Genomic DNA, 25867 nt, shown 5'->3' on the forward strand with positions numbered 1-25867 from the left:
GGCCAGCTCAGGCAGCTAAAACTGCCTGAATATTCATGTTGTGGTTCATTCTGTTTCTATCTGCTTTCCCGGAGTGTAGCCACACTTCCCACTATGTTCTGCTACATTTAAATGGTTTATTATCTACCTAGCTGCTCCTGAGTGCTATGTAGCATCCATATCCTTCTACCAACGAATTTCTGCTGTTCCTGGTGCCCTACGCACCCTCAACTATGCTGAATCAAGGTAACTGCCTATCTAAAAATCTCTGCTATTACATGTTGCTGTCCATATCCTCAACTTTGCTGTATCAACATACCTTCCCAACCTCTTCAGCTCTGCAATTCTAAAGTGTTGACCAGATCCTCAACTCTGCTATTCCTGTGTGCTACCCAAAGACTTGGGAATATTAATAAATCACAGACTGCACATGAGTCAACAGTGTGCTGCAGCAGCAAAAAAGGGAAACAGCTCTGGGATGTATTAAAAGAAGCATAGAGTCTAGATCATGTGAAGTAATAATCCCCCTCTACTCCTCCCCGGTCAGGCATCATCTGGAATACTATGTCCAGTTCTGGCCACCACATTTTAAAAAAAGATATTGAAAAACTGGAGCAAGTTCAGAGAAGAGCTACCAGGATGGTGAGCGGACTGCAAAGTATGTCCTACGAGGAACGGTTAATAGGATCTGGGAATGTTTAGCTTGCAAAAAAGAAGGTCAAAAAGAGGCTTAATAGCTGTCTACAAATATCTGAAGGGATGTCACAGTGTAGAGGGATCTTCCTTATTCTCACTTGCACATAGAGACACGAGAAGCAATGGAATGAAAGTGAAAGGGAGAAGATACAAATTAAATATTAGAAAAAACTGTTTGACAGTGAGGGTGATCAATTAGTGGAACAGGCTGCCAGGAGAGGTGGTGAGTTCTTCAATGGAAGCCTTCAAACAGAGGCTGGACAGACATCTGTCTGAGATGGTTTAGTGACTCCTACATTGAGCAGGGGGTTGGACATGATGGTCCCTCCCAACTCTAACATTCTGTGATTCCATGACTCTGTGGTGCCTACCATAATTGTCTACTGAATTCTTCTGTTCTTCTATGCTGTCAACTGTTCTATAACAAGGTACCTGATTGCCTACACAACTCTGCTTTTCCTGTGTGCTGTCCATACATTGGGCTCTGCTGTATCTAGACTTCCTGCTCCACTGATCCACCTGCCATCCTGCATATTCAACTTCACAATTCCTGTATCAACGCTTCTGCATCTTGCTGCTATCTACAGCTTAGCGAATCCACCTCACCAGTAAGCCCAAAACACTATGGGCCCGATTTATTCAGACTATCATTGAGCATTCTGGTTTTAATGGTGGGGTTTGGAGCTGGATGCCAGTACTGCTTAATGAATTAGTCACATCTGTTACCTGGCATTCGTTGCCACCAAAAATGTACTCCAGACAAGGACATGCACATAACTGCTACAAAGGAGGCACAGTCTCGGAGGGGAACAAAGGAGGCGTGTTCTCAGAGGGGAACAAAGGAGGTGCTGTCTTGGAGGGGAACAAAGGAGGCGGGGTCTCGGAGGGGAACAAAGGAGGCGGGGTCTCGGAGGGGAACAAAGGAGGTGCTGTCTTGGAGGGGAACAAAGGAGGCGCGGTCTTGGAGGGGAACAAAGGAGGCGCTGTCTTGGAGGGGAACAAAGGATGGACAGTCTTGAAGGGGAACAAAGAAGGTGCTATCTTGAAGGGGAACAAAGGAGGTGCGGTCTTGGTGGGGAACAATGGAGGCATAGTCTTGCAGGGGCAGGCGATTAAACAGATGTAGGAGCTGCAGAATGTTATTTTTAATTTTGTGTCAAGTTCTGCTGCTGTTTAATAAAATCTTCGATTTCGCCCTTAAATCTAATTACTATGTCAGGTGAGTCTCCTCGCTTTCTGATTTAACCTGCGAAGAGCCAGAAGGTACCAGGAAAGTCTCTGATGTGCAGAGCACGTACAAGGATAATTTTTTTTCTCATTCAGCTTCACATCAATCACCATTGTTACTCAGCGTAATTGCTTCTGTTTATGACTCCCAACAGGGAACGCACTAAATATAGGTGCAAATAACTAAACTCAGGAAATAATTACAATTTGCTCCAAGCTAATATTAATTTCATACCAATCAGAACAAAAGCAACAGAAGGAGCTTTAAATATCCCTGTATCTGTAGGACAAAAAGAAATGAAATATATGTGCATTCAATTTAGCAGGGAAATTTGAAGAAGGTGTTTGTCCTTTAGGCGCCAAGAAAACATAGGCGTGCAGGCAGCGGATTCTGCGCAAATAACTTGCACTTTGATCTGCAGAAACGCTCACTATGAAGCACTTGATAAATTGCTGTCCTCTGGCTGGAGCCTCCAGGACTTTTGCTTTTTTTAGCTTATGTGGTTAAGTACAGGGAAGCCTTTGCAGGAGACCACCTTCACCCATGCTCCCATGCGGATGGGAAGGCTCCTTCATGCAGAAAGGGCACATTTGTGCACGCTCCTTCATCCCCCTTGTGTGTCCACCAAGACATGGAGCAATATCCTCTTCTTCAATATTATCTGCTGGAATATTTTTTTTTCCCATTCAGTACACATGCATTTAAAGACTTCCTTTAGGGTTTTGCATAAAATTCCTTTTTTGTAAATTTAGGTCTTTTAAACTGGAATTAATTGAGGTCTCCTTTCACACTCCATTCATTTGACCATAGGGCAGAATAAGAGGAGACTTAAATGGTTATTTACAACATTGAAAGCTATCGCCTATCTACATGATAGGGAATACATTTTTGATCAGTCCAAGTCCAACTGCTGGGACCGATCCCAAAAGCAGAGCTCTGAAATGCTCCCTTCGTTGTCTTTGGAACTGCTGGAGAATCTCGACTTATGTATCTAGATACCTCTGGCAGTCCCATAGACAATGATTAGAGCAATGGCATTTATTGCCATTCAGTCGGGACTTGAAATCCTCATTCTTGGGGTCAGAAAGGGTCCTAGTGATCAGGCCATCACTAACCAGAAAGTTCTCACCTGTCATGTAGATAGGTGAGAACTTTCAATGCTGGGAATATCACTTTACTTTCTCCCTGCCATAGATATATCATAGAAAAAAACACAATTGTGCAGGACTTTACAGAGTAATTGTTTTTACTAAATCACTGCATAGAATAGTCTGCAGAATGGACCATCCAAGGACCTAAACTAGATCGTATCTGGCTTTGGCGGCCTTTCGAATCTCGTCAGTGAAAATCCTATGATGGCAGAAGATTCCCATAGTCTCACTCTCCACCACTACAGTAGGAGGCAAGGAAGACTTTCACGTGTAATGTTAGCTGCCAGACGGTGTGGCCAAGCCCGGGATGCTACTGTATATAGTATCTAATAATGCAGACACATTCATGTTGTTGAATTAGGGAAGCAAAATCAACTTGTCTTTAAAGTAAAAGCTCCACAAAAGGTACCATGCATGAGCACTGTGAAGTTTCCATTGGAAACTTTAGGGCAAGACCTTGATGAAGAAATCTTTGTAGTTTGACTTAATTTTCATCTATTGAACTAAATATGCTGTCGGCATTACGAAATGTTTTGTGTAGACATGATCAATGATTCTGTGTATAATGGTGGGCCTCCACAATTGTGAATGGGGTATTACTATACCTTTGTATGCTTTTGGATTTCATGCACACATTTGACTTCTGTCACATTCTGTATGAATCCAACAGAAATTATTGGGTACAGAGTTATTCTCCTCTAAGACCAATGCTTTTAGGGGATAATATATCTCCCTTACATGGAGATACTATGGAGGCACGTGGCGTTTATGGCTCCATATAAAACCATACAACCTTCCATCATTTAGAATTGAGCAAAAAGATTTGGGCTGTCCTGGTGAGCCATCCAATCTTATTCTCTGTGTACCAGAGATGGCATTTGTGGTCCAGCATCCTCAATGCCGCTTGTGCTTACTAGGCCCTTTGACGGCATTACCTTTCAACGCAAGTCATGACGTTTGGTGAGATGCCCAGGATGGTGGGCCGAGGATGCCAGCCACAGAGTGAAGACTACCCTGGCTGCCTTGGAGTACTGGACTGAATACCAGATCAGCACTGGTAGCCGAATCAGAAAGTATAGCCTGTGGGCCACCATCAGATCCAGACTCGTATCAACAATGGTCCCAAAGTAAAATTACAATGGACCCTCTTCCTGATGTTCTTCACATTCTGAACCCTTCACTGGCTGCTCTTTATACCCCCTTCTAAGAGATTGCCAGTGCTGTTGTCTGGAATGAACTGGTATATTAGGGTGGAAACCACAATCCGTAAAGAACATGTCCACCTGGGCACTGAGGAATTGGCTGTAGATTTCACGGGGGTTTTTTAGGTGCCAACAACTGGAATCAAATCCATGGCCGAATACAGATTTTAGAATTCAGTGATTTTTTTTTTTTTTTTTTTTTCCATTCCATTCGTTACCTTACACAATACTACGGATCTCCACTTTTACAAGATGTCCACTGGCAGATCCCCACTTGGTAGTGAAGGCACAATAGCAAATGTGGTGTTTTTTTTTTAGATGGAAAGTTTTCGCAAAGCCAGATGATATTAAAATAACAGAGTCATAGCCAGCAGAACCCAGGGAGCTGACAGCTATACTGTAAATCAATAGCATCTTTCATATATCTATCATTTGAAGTGCATTTTTATTTGCTTTCAAGCGGATTAAAATACTGTTTATAGTCCTCCGTAGCCCGAGTTCCCAGCGGACTGATAAAGGCCCGCTTTAATGTATGGTGATAAAGCCCCTCTTTAATGCATGGTGGCAGGATTGCTTCTGCTCTTGGTCCGCACATTATTGCTCTCACGCAGAGTATGACCAGGCTCAGGGAACATTTGTTTTGCTGTAACCCAATTTACAAGGATTTAAAACCACGCAGAGAATGAATCATTAAAATGTAAATTTACTGCTAAGAAAATGAGTCAGTAACTGAGTAACTGAGCTAAAAACATTTCTCATGTACTGTCCTATAGCAATGGTGACCTCATTCTCCAGATATAAGAATATGGGGCACCCATACCGTACCTGTAGGTAACGCCAGGGGAGTAGTTATACGGGGTGCAGAGGTCACAGTTCAACCCAAGTCTTGAAACCAAAGGGGAATCAAGGTCACGTAAGAAGACGGCAGTATTATAAAGGGCACACTGTAAGTACGGGCTCCTTTTTTAGATTTTGCAGGATTCCAAATTTTGCCTTTGGTTCCTTATTACTGATCTGAATTTTCTATTTAGTTGTACGACTTCATAATAGACATGGACTTAATAATAGTCATGTTTTTTTTAATTAAAAATGGAGGCAGTGCCAAGGATTGATGCACCATGACAAGGATGTCCACCAGCTTTCCTGGCAAAGTGCAAAAGAGATGGTCAGGTGGCCGTCCAGTGGCATAACTAGACTTTGTATTATTTTGGGTAGAGATTGTTTGTCTAAATACATTAATCAGGGCAGTGTGACTCGTTATTAACAGTCGTTAATCAACCCTCTTCGCTGGCACCAAGCACCTGAGCGCCATTTCCTACCCACCTCTTTTCTCTTTTTTTTTATTTTTCCTTTGCTGGATCCATTTCAACCTTATAGTTACACCTATTGTGAACCATTGGCATAACTTGTGCAGCTGCACAGGAACCCAATAGATACCACTACTACCTCCAAAGCAGGACGTATTGTGCATTATGATGAGCTTTTGGACCAAAAAGGGCCTGTATACTGCCCAGGGGCCATGTCCTGTTAAAAACCATATGCCATAATTGACAATTCTTACAGAACATCCAGGAAAAATGGACCCAAAGTGTTGGCAAATGTCTCTTGAGAGGCAAAAGCCTTCAATAAATCATTGCATTAAGAATGTTTCTTGCCATTCATCGGAATGAACTTTGCTATCCAAACATACACTCATGTAGGGATGGCAAATAAATTTGTGTTGGTTGCCAACATGCCGGAACGTTTAGCCTTTACATAAACGATCGGAGCCGGTTTCCTTCTTAGAGCAATAGGCTCTCCATTAACTGGCTCTGACTCGAGGTAAAATTATGCGGTCCGGCTCCCAATGGAGTCAAAACCCGCTCAGCCAACCAATAGCTCAAATTTAGATTTCAAAATCCTACAGTCATTGACCAATCACCGATGTTTCGACCGCAAAGGGATTGTGTGATTTTACCCCAAAAGATATATTTATGTGTATTTTAAAGAGCAGCCATTTTGGAGCCCATAGAGCCAGAGTGCCCATTAGTGAGGAACAGGAAATGGAGGGATGTGGGGGTACAGGGTGTGAAAAATGGGGTTATGGCACCACACTCAAAGAAACCCAGAAAGACCACAGTAAAAGTTGGCAAGTATGCCATGTGCTTCTCTACAGCCCCGCTGCCCACCAGTCTGGGGGAAGCATAACGACTATGGACTGTTATACTTACCAACTTGATATTCGTTTAAAGCAGGAGTGGCAAGAAAAAGTAATCTGAACCTTGGGGGATAATAAATAAGGAATTTGATACCGACAGTGTTAATCAGAGCAGCACACCATAGTATTGCAGTAAGTGAGTTCTGATCACGTCCCTACATATTCTCTATTGTCGAGACGTAGACTTTTCTCGTACTTATGTTTTTGTGTTCATAAGTAATAATGCTCCGAGAGGCTTTTTGTAATTCAAGGTGAACATTGCAATCCTCATGGTTATTACCTGGTAATAGCTAATCAATACCACAGCGAGCACACTGAAGAGGAGCGTGTCGGAGGAGGATTCAGTCCGCCTATGCACTAATATCATTTTTAGTGATGAGAAGGTGTACTATTTTGTCATGAAGCCTGTCAAGAGATTAGCTATTGAATAACGGGAAAAAGAAAAAAAAACTATGTATTAATGGACCTGTAAGCTCTGATGTATGGGATGGAGACCATTCTTCAGTGCATCTCTGTTTGCAGCGTTTACAGTAAATAACGCCACCAGTCTTTACTTCCCTGCAGTAAACCAAAAAGCTGGTTACCTGCTTGTGGAAACCCATCCACAAAGCTCATGCACACAAAGGTATTTTCGTTCCGAGTGCGATCTGATAAATCATCGGATGGCAATTGGACCAATGTTAGTCTATGGAGCCATGCACATGTCCAAATTTTTTCCCCTTGGACAGACTCTGCATGCTCAATTTGCCTCCAATCTTCGGATTGCGCTCGGCCATGCAAGTCAATAAGTCCATGGAAAACGTAAGACTGCACTAGGATGACATCTGACTGCAGTCTAATTTTCATGGACTGACACGTGGAGTACATGGAGAATTTTTTTTTGCCATCTTCTCATCCCAAAAAATTGGATCGTACTCTGATTAGCACAATTGTTCCGATACTCCCGGATGAGAGAAAATATGATGACTTTAGCCTGAGGGTAAGACCACATAGTGCAGTTGGCCATATGGTCAAAACGTATCCCTACTGCGTTGACCAATAGAGTCATGATTTGGATCATCGCAACTGTGGATGGAAAGAGTTTTGGCCAGTGGCACTGTGTGATCTTACCCTTTAAGGAAAGTATCAGAGGAGGCTGCAGACCCTTCAGACATAATGTAAGGTTAAAGCTTTAGGCCATGCAACCAAACATACAGTAGTTATGTGCCATATTTGCATCCTAAAGGGTGGAACCAGTTGTTGTTTAGTCCAATTTTGGGCCCCATTCCAGTACCTTTGGTAGTGCCATAGCAAATACCAAACATGACTACCATTATAATTTTGGTTTTTGCAATTCAGGACAGGAGGGCTTTGTGTTTGATTACCCCTTGTACAATGTTCTTAAGGTGAAATCAGACAGTGCGTCCGCCCACCCGAAGAGTCCAATGGCGCCCACTCGAAGCATCCAATGGCTGCACCATTTTGTTTGGACACTGGATGGCTGGAATTTCGGCCATATAGCCATCCGCTCCGTCTGATCTCAGCCTTACCTCCCTTGCTAATAATTAGCCTCTCCAAGAAGGGATCTTGCTCAAGATCTCACGACTCATTACCAAAGTGAATGGAATCATTTAGGGCCCACACATCTTCTCCTCAAGGGCCCCATATGGCTGCACGACTGCCTCTATGATGCATACTCCTCTGGCAAATTGTGACTAATATCCTATGTAGCTCTAGATACAACATGCAGCTCATCCCCCAAAATATTACATCTCATAAGTGTACAATGCAGGAAATCTAGATCTACGGCTTCTGCTTTCACCGTAGGGCACCGCTAGTGAATTAAGCCTCCCTTGGGAATTACTTTATTGAAAATCGCATTGTACTCCTATATTACAGAACATATTTCTGTAACACTTTAAGGTTGGATGTTAAACAGAATGTCTGGCATTAATGAAATCTTTTTTGAACTAAATCTATACCAAGCTGAAGAGAATTGGCTTTTTAGAGCTTGTGATACAGCGTTCTCCCCCGGCAGATACCCACAGAACCTCACGGTGATTTATAACCAGGCTGGATGGAGCTGGCATTTGTGACTTGCGGCTGCTTCTCACTAATAGCTTTGTGATTATAATGCAAGTCGTTTCTTAGCCGACAATACAAAGAATGGAAATAAGGTAGCACAATTACAATGGCGAATCTCCCGGACACTCAGTAACGGAAACTTGTTCTACAATGGAAGATATTGGGAGAGACAGATAATGAAACGCTCCACATTCAGATCTGGCATTTCTCTAGCAAAGAAAATTGAGCCTGAAAATACCCCAGGATCAGCCTGATAGGACGATGATTTTTCGATGATTGGACAATGGTCTTAAAGGGTTTCTCCCATGTCCCCATGTTCAGGAGCGCATCGCTCCCCAGCCTCTTGACTGCCCGTTTGCTGCACTCCTGTTGATTGACAGCTCAGACCAGCTGGTCGTTCACACCACTGCGCTCTCCAATGCTTCCAGTAGAGGAGCGCAGGAATCGAGTTTCGGAGCAGCACTTACAAGCTGTATAGCAAAGAGCTTGCAAGCAGTGTGCTCCTTTAAAAAATACGGCCACCGCTGATCGACTGCGGAGATAGCCGGTCACCTAGGCAATAAGTAGTAACTCATAAAATTGAAAAATCCATCTGATCTTTAGAATGGATAGAACAATTAATAAGAGGTAAATTGCAAAGTTGCTCGTTTTAACCATTTACCTAGATGAGGCAACCCATTCAAATATAGGCATAATCCTTAACCCCTTCATGATCCCAGCTTTTTTCGGTTTTGCATTTTCGTTTTTCTCTCCCCTTCTTCACAGAGTCATAACTTTTTATTTTTCCATCAATGTGGCCATGTGAGGGCTTATTTTTTGCGGAACGAGTTGTACTTTAGAACGACAGCATTGGTTTTAGCATGTCGTGTAGATCGGGCGATTCTGAACGCGGCGATACCAAATATGTGTAGGTTTGATTTTTTTATTGTTTTATTTTGAATGGGGCGAAAGCGGGGTGATTTGAACTTTCTATATTTTTTTTTTTCATATTTTTAAACATTTTTTTAAAAATTTTGGCATGCTTCAATAGCCTCCAATAGCCTATTGAGGGAACCTCTCAGCTGTTCAAAACAGCTGACATGTCCTGGCTTTGATGCGGGATCACCGCCGGAGCCCACATCAAAGCAGGGGTTCTGTCCTCGGACGTACTATTCCATCCGAGGGCAAAAAGGGGTTTAAAGAGAATCTTCCAACATGTTTCAACATACAAATTTCAAACATTATTACATAGATCCCTTAAATTTGAAGAGGCTGATGTAGTTACTATAAAAATCCATGCAGTAATAGCTGCAAACTCCTCAAATCAAAGCGACCAGAGACTGACTGACTAATTTTAACATTAGACAGGGAAACTTTCAACAAGGCTTATGCAGACAGTCTTTCAAAGTAAATACACCAGCCTCATCAGGACTACCATAAGAGATCTATTTAAATGAAGAAATAATTTATCAACTCACAGGGGTGCAATCTCCGTGTTCCTACCTTATCTTGATCAGGGTATTTAAAGGACCAAACTGAACCTCACACATGGACAGACTTTGGCGCAACTCGGGTTGTGTTCTTCCTTTTACTTTCTTTCTGTTTTCTTATATTTGGGGAGGCTCCGCTCAAAGACCCTTATCACTGCTGCCTCCTAATCTACCTTTAAAGAGTTTTTTTTTTAGACAAAATATAATCTTAAATGTAATTAGGTTGATAAATTATGCAATTTACCAATAGGCTCGACGTCTGAAGAGTGTCCTGATTTTTAGCTACAACCTCCGTTCCCGAGTACTGGAAGGTCCTTTTCTGTTTCTTGTCTGACATAAGACAGCATTTCCTGTTCGCATGGCCAAAAATTTCTGAAGGCGGCTGCTCATTTCAATAGCTCAGCCAGCCCCCTTCTCTGTTATAACTGTTATAGATAGAGAATGGCCCTGGCTGCATCCAGATCGCCTTGATCAGCAATATGCCCCCACTTGCCAAGACTGGAACACATCCTTCAAATGATACTAAAAATTATTCAGTGAGATAAATATGTAATGGTATGAAAGGGAGATAACAAATATGTGTGCAAATAGGGTTATGATATGTATCACTAGTGTAAGTGAAAATTTGTGTTTTGTAGCGGTAAAACATATAGGGCATGTATATATTATACAGTGCTCAAAAAAATAAAGGGAACACTTATACAACAGAAAGTAACTCCAAGTAAATCAAACTTCTGTGAAATCAAACTGTCCACTTAGGAAGCAACACTGATTGACAATGTTGGTTGTGCTTTCACACTCGTGGTAGCATGAGACGGACTCTACAACCCACACTCAGGTAGGCTCAGGTAGTGCAGCTCATCCAGGATGGCTCATCAATGCGAGCTGTGGCAAGGTGGTTTGCTGTGTCTGTCAAAAGTCACAGAGAAAAAAGCAGAGATGATTACCTGCTGAAGCCTCCAAACAAATGCACCAGCAGGGCGCATCGGACCCGATTTATGATGGCAAACACACAGGTTCAAAAAATACCGATGAAACAACCACTTTCAATCCAGTGTTGGCTGTTTGGCATTAGTGCACAAAAAGATAAGAGATAATAGTCTGTATGTGGCATTGTTCCCACAAGCAATGCAGAGCATCTGGTCTACAGCCTATTACTAACGCACATACAGGCGGGCCGCCCAGTGCTACAAAATGCATGCTGTGTGAATAGAGGCCTACAGTTTACAGAGCCATCTTGGTCCGACTGCGCCCTGCAAGATAAAGTGCAAAAAAAAAAAACCACATATCAATGTATGTAAGGTATTAGTTTATATTGGGGCCTCAATACGTAGGCCTGCAACCCACGTCAAGGGTCCTTACATTTTGCCAGTCCTAACGCTAAGCAGAATAAAAGCTCACCGACACAAAAAAAGGACTTAGAAATCCTCCAAAAAATTGAAAAAAGTCACAGAGAAAAATGCAGAGATGTTTACCTGCTGTTTGCACCTATGTGCTTGCCATCATTAATCGGGTCCGCTGCACCCTGCTAGTGCATTTGGTTGGAGTCTTCAGCAGGTAACCATCTCTGCTTCCATGCTAGATTTCTCATGACTGGCACATCGGATCTCTGCACAAAAGGTACCATTTTTATTCGGGGACAAGAGCCTATACAGCCATATAACTTACTTCCATTTGTAAAAATGAGCTTACAGATTCCCTTCCAGGATATGCACTGGTTGATCTGCCACTGGGTACATCCTTGCAATGAGTAAATCACTTTCTTTGCATTTCACATTTTCCTATGAGATTAGCAGCGAAGAGAATTCCGTTCATGCATTAAATCGGCCATTGTGATCTTCCTGCTTAGATATATATCACATTTACAATTCATCAGCACCTTTACCAAGAAGCCGTAAAAAGAAAAAAAAAAAATACCCTGAAATTGCTATTAAGCAGGGAAAGGTTACCGAGCGCTGCAAGCATTTTTTTTCATTGATGCTTAAGTGTTATAAAAAGAAAAACAGCCCCTGACCCCGGCGGCGCGGAGGTCTCCCCACGAAAGAGCAACTTTCTATTTATGATATGCAGCGCTCTTAGGCGACACAGTGATAACAGAGACTGGAGTAAAGCGCCCAGCGCTTGTCCTGCATCTGCATACTGACCCTTATTAGTCTCGGGGCTCTTGGAAATTTGCTGCACCTTAAAACACTGACATTTCGTACACAAATGAAACCATTGCTTATTCCGGAAGGACGGCGCAGGCACAAGGACGCACGAAGTAACTGGAGGTTTATAGGAGATGAACTGGATACAATGGTTTCTACAGCAATATACAGTGGCATGTAAAAGTTTGGGCACCCCTGGTCAAAATTACTGTAAGCAAGTTGAAGGTGAAATGATCTCTAAAAGGCCTAAAGTAAGATGACACATTAACTTAGTATTTTAGGCAAAATATATATATTCATCTTTTTACTTTTTAAAAATTTCAAAAAGGAAAATGGGCTGATGCAAAAGTTTGGCTCTAGCATGAGAAAACCCCCCAAAGAAATTATATTAAAAAGTTATATTTTATCTTAAGTATTAAAAACGGGACATACAGCAACTACAAACACCACACTAAAAAAGTGCATTCACCCTATAGATGAACCCTCGTCTGTGTGCCTGCCTGGCTGCGGAGGTTGGCACCCTATAACAACCCACATGAGAATGGCACCCCCGCTCACCGACGGCTAAACCTATTGTCCTGTTGTGCCCTACCGATAAGTTTGGCCACCCTGCATAGTTAGTACCCAGTACCACCCCCTTTTGAAAGTATCGCTTTTTGTAGCCAGACAAGAGTCTTTTAATTCTTGTTTGAGTGATTTTCATCCATTCTTCCTTCCTTGGAAAATTCCTCCAGTTCTGTGAGATTCCTGGGTCATTTTGCATCCTCTGCTATTTTGATGTCTAGCAACAGATTTTCAATGATATTCAGATCAGGGGACTGTGAGGGCCATTGTAAAAACTTCAGCTTGCACCTTTTGAAGTCATCCATTGTGGATTTTACCCTGTGTTTAGGATCATTATCCATTTGTAGAAGCCATCCTCTTTTCAACTTCAGCTTTTTTTTTACAGATAGTGTTATGTTTGCATCAAGAATTTGTTGAAATTTCATTGAATCCATTGTTTCCTCTATCTGTGAAATGTTCCCCTTGCCATTGGCTGCAACACAACCCCCAAAGCATGATTGATTCAACCCATGCTTAATGGTTGGCGAGAATTTATTTTTTCCTGAAATTCTGTGCCCTTTTTTCCACTCATACCTTTGATCATTGTGGTCAAAGAGCTCTATTTTAATCTCATCGGTCCCAAGACTTATTTCCAGAATGCATCGGGCTTGTTTAGATGTTCTTTTGCATATTTCTGATGCTGAATTTTATGGCGAGGATGCAGGAGAGGTTTTCTTCTGATGACTCTTCCATGAAGGCCATATTTGTGCAAGTGTCTCTGAACAATGAACAACTCCAGAGTCTGCTAAATCTTTCTGAAGTTTTTTTTTTGAAGGTTCTGATTTGTCTCTCTAGCAATCCTACAAGCAGCTTTCACTGAAACTTTGCTTGATCTTCCTGACCTTATCTTGGCCTCCACTATTCTTTTAACTGCCATTTTTAATTACTTTTTGAACTAATGAAAGGGCAACTTGCAAACCCTTTGCTATCTTCTTATAGTCTTCTCCTGCTTTGTGGCCTCCCATCATTTTAATTTTCAGAGTGCTAGGCAGCTGCTGAGAAGAACCCATGACTGCTATTTTTGGCACGAGGTTAGAGGAGGCTGGGTTTTTATAAAGCTGGGAAATTTTCATCACCTTGCCTTTCCTAATGACTGTGAAGGTCTGAAACCTTGGTCAAAGTTATCTGAGAACACATCTCCAAGGGTGCCCAAACTTTTGCATTGGCCCATTTTCCTTTTTGTAATTTTTAAAATGTAAAAAATGACATTTTATATATACAAAGGACGTGTGTCATCTATAACTTTAGGCCTTTTTAGAGATCATTTCATCTTTAACTTCCTTAACTGTTGACAGTAACAGTAATTTTGTCCAGGGGTGCCCAAACTTTTACATGCTACTGTAGGTACGAACATTGCTTCTCATTCTTATAGCAGCAATGTACATTCAAAAGAAGGGGACCTCATAGACTGCAGATCAGAACTGGCCCGGGCTCCCCATTACGGTGTCAAACTTTACCCTCCAAGATGCAAAAAAATAATCATTTCCTATATCCCTGGACTCATAACATTCTGATTTTATCAGATAAAAAAATGTTAGTATAGGATTATACAGACATTCTGACATGGACTCTCAGCGTAAGTACACCAACCTCATCTCAAAAATAAATAAACTTTACATTTTTTTTCCCTCCATAGATTAACAATACAAGCTAAAATAAGAAACTTTGTAATATATATATATATATATATATTCCTAGTGATTTAACTCTTTAAAGGCATTGGGTAGATATTGCACCTATGTTAGGGATTCCTATACAAAAAAGTTCCCCACCTAAAACCTTGTGAAATTAAATGTCAGTATTTATCTGCGTTACAGACTTATCAGAAATAAAGCACATTGAGCCGAACACATCAGACTCTGCTCGGCGCCGTCCCTGGGTATCACAACATTATATTAAACTTTCTTCTTTTAACACTTTTATCAATAAACTATTGACTCTCGCCCCCAGAATCTCTAGGAATTACACGGTCGGATCAGAAGCTCTCCGGAAAGATGGAAACTCCAATTAGAACCGTGCGCTCTTCTAGCTACACCAACTATATTATCTTATGCAATTTATCCTCTTAACTGCTCCTATCACAGGGAGAACGAGCGAGGAGACGGGATCCGCTGGGCGTAGTGACGCCAAGCCCGACAGATGTTCCTGGTGTGAACTCCATCTGGGAGATGGCAGAGACCTCGCGACGGTGCCGGCGGTATGAAACAGAACTGCCATGGTAATTGGGGAAATCGAGAGAGTTCCCGGCCCTCGTTGACGAGGAAGAACGTTTCTTTACTTTATCCAAAAGAATTTGAGTATTTGACTTCAGTCTCTGCCATCTGGAGATCCCCCAGGGGTTTCAAAAAGGTAATAACTATTAAAGTGTTACTGCCATTTGTCTAATGCAATTCCGCGCTCCAACATCTATCATTGGAGAGCTGGGTTTTCATTTACACTTCAAAAATAATTTAAGGTTTTCACTGTGAAGGTTAGGAAGTTTTCACCACTCGCAGCTAATTTCTCGACAGTTTACATGTTATAATGTCTCCGTGACCTTTTCAAACCGATGCGAGTGACCAACGGCCAAGGCGGACAGCTTGCGGAGTGTTGCCTAGAAGGAACTCGAACATGCCGGAGAGCCTGAAATTCCTCACTCTCTCTCCTCCCCTGTTTCATAATAAACAACATAGATAGATGAGAAACGGTTACTTTATTTCATGATTTCCAATTTTCAGTGAAAAAAGAGGACTCTTGGAAGAATTGGCTCCCATTATAAGGTTGCACACTCTCTTCGTGTTCTACTTTGCGAACCCCTGTATCCAGTTGACAATTCGTAAAATTTTTGCAAAAAAAAATAAAAAATTTTGGAAAACCCCTCATGTCATGAAAAGTTGGCAAGTATAATTTATTTGGATTTTAACATTGTAAGCAGTATGTTGATGTACTGGATCAAAGGAGTTGTCCACCTTTTGGGGGAATTTTTTTAAAATTATTTAAATACTGTATATGTATTTGGGGCTAAAAAAAAACAAACCATAATTTTTGCAATTGGGTTTCATTAAAAAATGTTGCTCCATTTGGCTTTTACATATTTTTTGTATCACTTCATATTCAACTTTGATGTTGTCCATGGTTATAAATCAGCTGAGGGGGGCTTGGTAAAAAAAAAAAACAGATGAAAGAGTTGAAAACTCTCCCGTCAGACCACTATAGTGGGATGACTTATGGATTCTCAGTTAAAGAGTTATCCAGGACTTTAATTTTTTTATTGGGAGTCTAAGAACTTGATAGTCAGGTAGTTGCTACCTCCCTGCCTGTTGTGCCCAGCGTGGATGTCTGCTGGCACACGGTGGTCACAAACCGCTCCTGCCGGCGATTCAGCAGCTTCCGCTGATGTCACATCAACAGAGCAGCAGTTTCTCTGCCACTCTACTCTGCTGACGGCCGTCTCTGCTGATGTCATGATGATTGACAGCCGGCTTCCCACTGCCTAACTGCAGGATGCTGACTGTCAATCAGCATGACATCATCACGACCCATCAACGGAGCAGCAGCTGAATCGGTGGTGCCCACTCTGAGACAGAACAGGCAGGCAGTTGCCTCTGTTAGCCACTACTTGCCTGTTATCTTTTTCACTATAACTATAAAAACTAAAATAGTCCGGGACATGTCCTTTAACTCATTCTGCAGCCAGCAATAGATCGTGCAAATCAGAGGCTGCAGAAGGCAAACATTTCAATTTTGTTTAAATAAAACTCAGATGCAAATTGATTTTAGCCCCATTACATACATTTAAGAAGAAAAAAAATTGCCCCAAAAAGGTGGACAACCTTTTTAAGGAGGGTTGTTTTAACAACCACTTTTGTTCCTTTACAAATCCAGTCATTTTTCATTGAAAATGGGGAACATGTCTGTTTTAATGAAGAACAGTGACATATGTATCACCAGAACAGACCCATCTGCTACTATGGGATCAGTGGAGGGATAGGATAGACCTGAACCTCTCTGCGATGCGCTACAAGATTACTGAGAAAATGAGCAGAAGTTTGACCCAAAGGTTATGCTGTTCTTTACAGTAAAAGAGAGGTGCAGCCTAAGATCCAAATGTGGCCCACATCGATCTGGTCGTCAACATGTTTTTCCATGTCTCGTGATTGCTTACATGAATGCATGGCGCTTTCTTTACTCGGGGGAGAAGGTGACCTCCACTCACATGATAGGAGAGAGTCCTAGAAGTGGAACCAGCGCCTTTTAGACGCTTATGACATATACTTTCGATAGGCTATGAATGTCCCAGATGTTGCCCTTGGGATTGGTTTGAGCTGACATAGTGGCACTTTGACCAACAAGGGTTGCGAATCCATCGCTATAAACTATGGATGGGTAAATCATGCCCAGGGCCCTTATTCGTGTCATGTGATTGCATGATCCAAGATTCTAGTAGCAAAGTTTAGTGTGTTCCATACTGTGTTCTTGCATCTCAATTTGGCACAGCTTCTTTACGTAAACTACAACTAGCAATACCAAGGGACAGGTAGGCAGGTTGCTGGCAGCCAAGTCCATAACTTGCAATGATCCCTGAAAAAGATGTCAGAGCCAGTTAGACTCCTTTTTTCAACACTGGCATATAAGGTGTTTTTTTGTTACGATTAGCACTGGCAGCATCAAGGTGTAGAGTCTAAGGGGCTCTTGGGTCTTTACCGGGGATCACCACAAGAATTATGGACTTAGCAGGTCACTGCTCTCTACCTGCCACCTTAACAATGGCTAGTTGAAGATGGTAAGAAGAAGCTGTGCTAAACTGAGATTCAAGAAAATGGTCAAATGAAACCAAGATGTTCTCGATACAATTGCTTCGTAGGCAGAAATTAGGATGGAACTGAAAACTGGCACATTATAAATATACAGGTCCTGAAAGTTGCTGGTGTAAACTTTGTATGCTAATTGGTGATACTTGTGCATGCCATTTTGTTTTTCGGATTCTTGGATTCTTACAAGAGCAGCCATTGGTGCAACTATATTAACAAGTGGATGTAACTGTGCACAGAATCAAAGCGGGGAGTCCTCATTGTTATCCACCTTACAGTCCTAAATTCAGTGTTACTGATTACTAACCTGTTTATTATCTGTTTCCCATATGAGACTCTTCCATTATCCAAAAATGCCACATATTCTCATAGATTTGAAAAGTGAAAAAAATGGAGCTTGTGTAAGAGTATTAGCACGCAAGATATTTTTCAAGCTGGTATGCTCCATAGCCCACCTGAAAAAGCGCTTAAACATTAGAAAAATAAATGAACATATGCACTGCATTGTATAAGAACGACTTGCTATGCACATGACCAGAAACCAACTTGTTGTGCACATGATCACTTCATGTTTGTAAGAATGCAGAGCTGTTAAAAAAGTAACCCAAACATTCTTCAGGCAGCTTCTGCTTGGAAGCAGCATACTATTTCATACATACAAGTGAAGATGACCACAAATATGCCCAAAACACTAGTGGTATTTTTCCTGAAATGTCTTGAAAATTTTGCATACTGTTACATACTTGTCCAGGGCATCCCGGGCTAGGCTTCCTTCTCCTTGATCCGCTGCCCTCTGTTGTGCTCCACATCAGGTTTTTTAGGTTTCCCATAGTGACAATTTCCCTAATCTTATTTTAGTCCCACTAAGACACACATCTGTGTTTTAGGATTAGACTCCAGGGTCCTTTGTTGGTGTGTTTCACCATCAAACCACCACCATCTAGCAGTAAAAAAGGCAAACAAAGTTCTAGGATGTATTAAGAGAAGCATAGAGTCTAGTTCACGTGAAGTAATAACCCCCCTTTACTCCTCCTTGGTCAGACCTCATCTGGAATTCTGTGTCCAGTTCTGGACACCACATTTTAAAAAAGATATTGAAAAACTGGAGCAAGTTCAGAGAAGAGCTGCAAGGATGGTGAGCGGATTGCAAAGTATGTCCTACGAGGAACGGTTAAAGGATCTGGGCATGTTTAGATTGCAAAAAAGAAGACTGAGAGGAGACTTAATGGCTGTCTACAAATATCTGAAGGGCTGTCACACTGTAGAGGGATCTTCATTATTCTCATTTGCACAAGGAAACACGAGCAATGGAATGAAAGTGAAAGGAGAAGATACAGATTAGATGTTTGACAGTGAGGGCGATCAATGAATGAAACCGGCTGCCATGAGAGGTTCTCCTTCAATGGCAGTCTTCAGAGGCTGGGCAGACATCTGTCTGAGATGATTTAGTGAATCCTGCAATGAGCAGGGGGTTGGACACTATGACTCTGGAGGTCCCTTCCGACTCTAACATTCTATGATTCTTTGATTTGCTTATTTTGCCTTAAAGGGAATCTGTCACCCCATTTTTCACCTATAAGCTAAGACCACTGCCATCAGGGGCTTATCTACAGCATTCTGTAATGCTGTAGATAAGCCCCCGATGTAACCTGAAAGATAAGAAAAACAAGTTAGATTATACTCACCCAGGGGCGGTCCCGGTTCGGGTCCGATGGGCATCGCGGTCTGGGTCCGGCGCCTCCCATCTTCATGCGATGATGTCCTCTTTGTTTCCTGTCGCTGCTCCTGCGCTGGCGTACTGATTTGCCCTGTTTAGGGCAAATCAAAGTACTGCATTGTGCAGGCGCCAGGCGTCTCTGACTTTTCCCGGCGCCTGCGCACTGCAGTACTTTACGCTGCCCTCAACAGGGGGAGCCATGACAAGAAGCAAAGAAGAAGATGTCATCGCATAAAGATGGGAGGCCCCGAACCGTGACGCCCAGCGGAACTGAACCGGGACCGCCCCTGGGTGAGTATAATCTAACTTGTTTTTCATATCTTTCAGGTTACATCGGGGGCTTATCTACAGCATTACAGAATGCTGTAGATAAGCCCCTGATGGCGGTGGCCTTAGCTTATAGGCAAAATATGGGGTGACAGATTCCCTTTAACTGCCATTCATCTCTGCTGGATTCCAGTTCATCTGCCCTACTGCTTCTGTGATGCTATCTGTCCAAGTCCACACAGTTCCACGTGTCATCGAGGATGCTGCACCAATGCCCGGGGTCCGTGTTCCCATTTGGACCATTGACTTAGTGGATCCACCTCACCGGTTGAGCCTTACACATAAAAACAAAAAGGAACCAAGATCTTGAATCTCTTCCATGCGTTGGTCAGATGACCCAGGAGAAACACCATGACGTTGTGTACTCTTAGAATCCAAAATTGACTTATACTCAACAGGAACAACCTACACAATTGCTTTTGACCCTCAAACATAGCAAGACCTTCAGGCCCCCTTAATAAAAGCAGACTCCAATTATACTCATCAATCAGGTCTATCCACCTGAGCAAAGAATGGGGGAGTTTCAATGTCTTGAGTCTCTTTTTGTGTGGGAATTTGCATGGGACTGCTGAATTATATTGCTGGTTGCAAGGATGGAGAAAACAAGGTTTTAGATAAAAAAATTTCCATGATGACTTAATTCTTTGATGCTCAGCACTTGGAGGATCCCGGTTTCAGTTCTTGGAGAACGTCGGTGATGCACTGCCCCTCTGTGACCACTCTGCTAGATGCGTTGTAGGGCTGTGATACACCGCCACTGTGTGCCATAATACTGGCGTTTTTGCATGTCCAGGATACACTGCCGCTGTGTGACCATTGCTGTCACAATGTGCTCACATTTTATTGTCGTTATTTCCAGTTCCGAGCTCGTTGGATGGGAAACCAGGGAATTGTTTTTACATTCCCTTCATCATGAGCACTGCCTATTAACAGAGCACACTCTGTACTTGAATCATGTAAATGCTCCTAGTGAAGCGCAGATATATCAGGCTAAATTTCCAAATTTCTTTCCTTGTGGAAATCATCTGTCAAAAATGCTATGAGCCTGTCCCTTATCATAACATGGACTGATGAGAGTCCTATATGGAATTAAGCTGTAGAACACCTAACACCTTATCAAAGTGAGGAACAAATAAACTCCAAGTGACTCAAGACTAAATATTCCGAACAAGATCTAAAAAACCCCCACAAAATTGTAAAGATTTAAATAAAGCGAAAAGTTCCATTAATCTGACAAGTACTTTGATAATAAAAAAAAATAATAATTATTAGAAATTTATCATAGTTGTATAAATGGTCTCGGTTGGTACTGTTTCTTCTTGTGGAGTCTGCCAAGCTGGAGTATGAAGACTTATAGATCAGGCAATGCGGCTTGGGAAAAAGGATATCCAAATTAGCCCTCATCAGTGTCACATAATGGAGGTAGCTACACTATAAGTCAATGTACAACCTTTTAATGATTTTTGCCAAATGATAGTCCCCAGTGTATAACATCCTGCCCCATTGCCTCCGGTGTATAACATCCTGCCCCGTTGCCCCCAGCATATAACATCCAGCCCCAAGTCTCAATTGTATAACCTCTAGCCCCTTGTCCTCGATGTATAATATCCGCCACTCCATATGCTGTCTGCCTTTAGTAACATGTGACAGGGCGGCTGGTGGTGCAGAGCTCATTGATACCAGCGCGGTCCTATAATAGGAGCCACCGGGGTAACAAGTCCGTTCATGACATTTTTATCTTAAATCTTCTCCCATCACCTGTGAGTGATATTATTGAGAAGTGGAAAGAACCGCAGCAACTCAGCCATAAAGTGGAGACCCCGTAACATTACAGAGTGGGGGGCCGAGTGCTAAGGAGCAGAGGGCAGAAAAGTCACCAAAGATATGATGACCCCATAACTGCAGAGAACAAACCTCTTCTGGTAATAACATCAGCATAAACTGTGCCCCCGCCGGGAGCTTCATGGCCAAGCAGCTGCATGCAGCCGTACATCACCAAGCACAAAGCCGAGCGTCAGATGGAGTGGTGTAAAGCCGCCACCACTGGACTCTGGAGAAGTGGAAACATGTTTGTACAGTCATGAAAATGTACACTGCTCAAAAAATAAAGGGAACACTCAAATAACACATCCTAGATCTGAATGAATGAAATATTCTCATCGAATACTTTGTTCTGTACAAAGTTGAATGTGCTGACAACAAAATCACACAAAAATAATTACTGGAAATTAAATTTATTAACCAATGGAGGCGTGGATTTGGAATCCCACTCAAAATCAAAGTGGAAAATCCAATTACAGGCTGATCCATCTTCAATGGAAATGCCTCAAGACAAGAAATGATGCTCAGTATTGTGTGTGGCCTCCAAGTGCCTGTATGACCTCCCTACAACGCCTGGGCATGCTCCTGATGAGGCGGCAGATGGTCTCCTGAGGGATCTCCCAGACCTGGACTAAAGCATCCGCCAACTCCTGGACAGTCTGTGGTGCAACGCGACGGTGGATGGAGCGAGACATGATGTCCCAGATGTGCTCAATTGGATTCAGGTCTGGGGAACAGGCGGGCCAGTCCATAGCTTCAACGCCTTCATCTTGCAGGAACTTCTGACACACTCCAGCCACATGAGGTCTGGCATTGTCCTGCATTAGGAGGAACCCAGGGCCAACAGCACCAGCATATGGTCTCACAAGGGGTCTGAGGATCTCATCTCGGTACCTAATGGCAGTCAGGCTACTTCTAGCGAGCACATGGAGGGCTGTGTGGCCCTCCATAGAAATGCCACCTCACACCATTACAGACCCACTGCCAAACCGGTCATGCTGAAGGATGTTGCAGGTAGCAGATCGCTCTCCATGGCATCTCCAGACTCTGTCACGTCTGTCACATGTGCTCAGTGTGAACCTTTCATCTGTGAAGAGCACAGGGCGCCAGTGGCGAATTTGCCAATTCTTGTGTTCTGTGGCAAATTCCAAGCGTCCTGCACGGTGTTGGGCTGTGAGCACAACCCCCATCTGTGGACGTCGGGCACTCAGACCATCTTCATGGAGTCGGTTTCTAACCGCTTGTGCAGACACATGCCCATTTGTTTCTTGCTGGAGGTCATTTTTCAGGGCTCTGGCAGTGTTCCTCCTTGCACAAAGGTGGAGGTAGTGGTCCTGCTGCTGGGTTGTTGCCCTCCTATGGCCCCCTCCTCGTCTCCTGGTGTACTGGTCTGTCTCCTGATAGCGCCTCCAGCCTCTGGACACTACGCTGACAGACACAGCACACCTTGCCACAGCTCGCATTGATGTGCCATCCTGGATGAGCTGCACTACCTGAGCCACTTGTGTGGGTTGTAGAGTCCGTCTCATGCTACCACGAGTGTGAAAGCACAACCAACATTCAAAAGTTACCAAAACATCAGCCAGAAAGTATTGTTACTGAGAGGTGGTCTGTGGTCCCCACCTGCAGAACCACTCCTGTATTGAGGGTGTCTTGATAATTGCCAATAATTTCCATCTGTTGTCTATTCCATTTGCACAACAGCATGTGAAATTGATTGTCAGTCAGTGTTGCTTCCTAAGTGGACAGTTTGATTTCACAGAAGTTTGATTTACTTGGAGTTAATTTCTGTTGTTTAAGTGCTCCCTTTATTTTTTTGAGCAGTGTATATAAAAGTGTCATGCACAAACAAGTCCACGTACTGTACAGGGTCCAAAATTCCAAGGCAGCAAAAATCAAATAAATCTTCACTTTTATGTATTCTATTAGTGTATTATGGGGCAACAGCGGAGTAACAATGGTGCCATGCTGGAATCATAGCAAATTCGGGTCTGTTGTGGACCACAAAGAAGGAGAGGTTCTTGTAAACCCTTTCTGAAAGTTAATATTTTTGGGTTTGTTGGGGGCACTCTCAGGTGAGTTGTAGATGTTCATGGGCGAGTTCTCCACGTTTTGAGGTTGAATTGAAGGTGGGACTGAAACATCCTTATCCTACCAACTAGATATTCTGCCGTGGTTGTCAAGACTGGAAGAGAAGGAAGTGCTCTGCTGAGGGGACATTACAAGAAGCTGAAATATCACTTAGAGAGGAAGACATGCGATAACGATCTGTGGAGATTGGAATCGGAAGACAAAAGGTAATTACTTGTGTGCGGTCAGTAAAATAGAAATTTATTGATCCCAGAAAACCCCTTTAAGTGCACTTATTGGGGCGTGCGGTGCATTTATTAATACACCGGCTACTTACAGACATTGCAGGAGTTTTTTTGCCTTGGGCTAAAACTTAGAAAGAGCAATGTCTTGGAATACAAACGGCGTCCTGATTTTTTCCTAATGTATATAAATGATATGGTGATCTCTGCTGACTGGTTGCTGGAGAGCTGGGGGTACTGAAGGCTGGTGAAACCCACCCGAGAATTCCCGGCCCTCAAAGCATGAGCGCTGCATAATGCTGATAAATGTTTCCCTCTTTACTGATGCATCACACAACTAAGACAAAGTTTGTGCGCCTCAGCTTTTAGCACAGAGAGGGAATAATTGAATTGAACTAGTTATAGAAAGCCTAATACTGATAAATGTCTCGCGCCGCTTTCTTCCTCCGCTCTTCCATTTCCTCTCAAAAATAAAAGCTGAATTACTCCAACCATTCCTTCCTAGATGCCATTGGATTTTCAGATTCGAAAAGTGATATTTATATTTATTTTTTTATGTAACAATCTATACATGAAAGTCCATGTAAGTCTAATTTATTATTTATTTTGCTTTTCTTATATATCGCTATCATATTCCGCAGCGCTTTACTTACATTATCTTCACTGTCCCCAATGGGGCTCACAATCTACATTCCCTATCAGTATGTCTTTGGAGTGTGGAGGAAACCGGAGAACCCGGGGGAAACCCACGCAAACACAGAGAACATACAAACTCCTTGTAGATGTTGTCCTTGGTGGGGTTGGAACCTTGGACCCGCTAATAATTAGCGATGGCCAAATTGGCTTAAATATGATAAAACCAAAGCGAAAGATAGCACCAACAACCAAGAGTAAAAGTTAATAAATTTTATTGATATCACAAGAAAAAAACAAAAAGGAACAATTAAAATAGAGTATACCAGGAAAATGACAAGGGATCACTCAAAAAACGGATGGCAGAGAGGTTATCCACAGGCGCGCATATAATAAGTAGTCCACTGGTGCAAAGATAGCAAGTCCGCAAAAAGGAGCAAAGTCTGTATTCCTCACAAAGTGCATTAATAGAGGTATCAAAAAAGAGTCTCAAGCGGATACAGGTTATAAATTGCACACAGCCCAAAGAGGTGAATAGATGGTAAGTATAGCGCCTAATTACCCGTGGGACCACGCTGCCAGCCACCCCAACGCGCGTTTCGGCAATGTGCCTTCTTCCGGGGGCATCGATAGATTATACCATCTATTCACCTCTTTGGGCTGTGTGCAATTTATAACCTGTATCCGCTTGAGACTCTTTTTTGATACCTCTATTACTCTATATATATGCACTTTATGAGGAATACAGACTTTGCTCCTTTTTGCGGACTTGCTATCTTTGCACCAGTGGACTACTTATTATATGCGCGCCTGTGGATAACCACTCTGCCATCCGTTTTTGAGTGATCCCTTGTCATTTTCCTGGTATACTCTATTTTAATTGTTCCTTTTTGTTTTTTTCTTGTGATATCAATAAAATTTATTAACTTTTACTCTTGGTTGTTTGTGCTATCTTTCGCTTTGGTTTAATATATACTGTGGCACATAACCTTCTATATATTTCCTGGCACCCTACAGTATTATTCTTTTTGGGGTGTAATTTGTGGTTTGATAGTTTGACCCTGGCTTAAATATGAGTTTGGAGATTCGATTTCCATCACATTTTTTCCTTGTAAATCGATTCGATTGCCGTTAAATAAAGCCGTTTATTGTGCTCGGAGGTCCCCTGAGTGCCAAAGCAAATGGAATGGCAAACTCCACTGACATCATCACCCTAGGGCTTATAAAGCCGACTCGGGCAGAGATTCAGTGCTTGGGAAGTAAGCAGTATAGTACTCAGTGGCTACAAGTCTGTCAGGAGTTTGCTTTTTCTCAGCTCACGCCTGGAGTCCATCTTTTCCTGACTTCCAAGTTATAAACTGGTGTGTTCCCAAACTCAGTCCAGCTTATTGGGTATCATTCACATCAACCTTTCAGCACACAGGTTACCAGTTCCTCAAAACTATTCTCAGTCCGGTTCACAGCTGATTTCTGCAGTTTGTCTATACTTCATTGCATTGCGGTTAACCATTTCTATGCTACAAAATTCCAG

The 25867-nt window shown here is 42.5% G+C and overlaps 1 protein-coding gene and 1 long non-coding RNA gene across 3 annotated transcripts in view; one reads left to right on the plus strand and one right to left on the minus strand.

Moving 5' to 3' along the window:
* LOC143788041 (uncharacterized) overlaps positions 1 to 25867 on the plus strand; it is a 120705-nt gene that overhangs the window by 65703 nt on the left and 29135 nt on the right. Inside the window, exon 3 of the long non-coding RNA XR_013218540.1 lies at positions 23554 to 23688. This is a non-coding gene — a long non-coding RNA (uncharacterized LOC143788041). The remainder of the gene's footprint in view (positions 1 to 23553; positions 23689 to 25867) is intronic.
* Positions 1 to 25867, minus strand: part of AGBL4 (AGBL carboxypeptidase 4) — a 1613281-nt gene that overhangs the window by 45052 nt on the left and 1542362 nt on the right. The window lies entirely within an intron of this gene.

Source organism: Ranitomeya variabilis, chromosome 8 (genome assembly GCF_051348905.1).
Source record: "Ranitomeya variabilis isolate aRanVar5 chromosome 8, aRanVar5.hap1, whole genome shotgun sequence".
Taxonomy (NCBI): Eukaryota; Metazoa; Chordata; class Amphibia; order Anura; family Dendrobatidae; genus Ranitomeya; species Ranitomeya variabilis.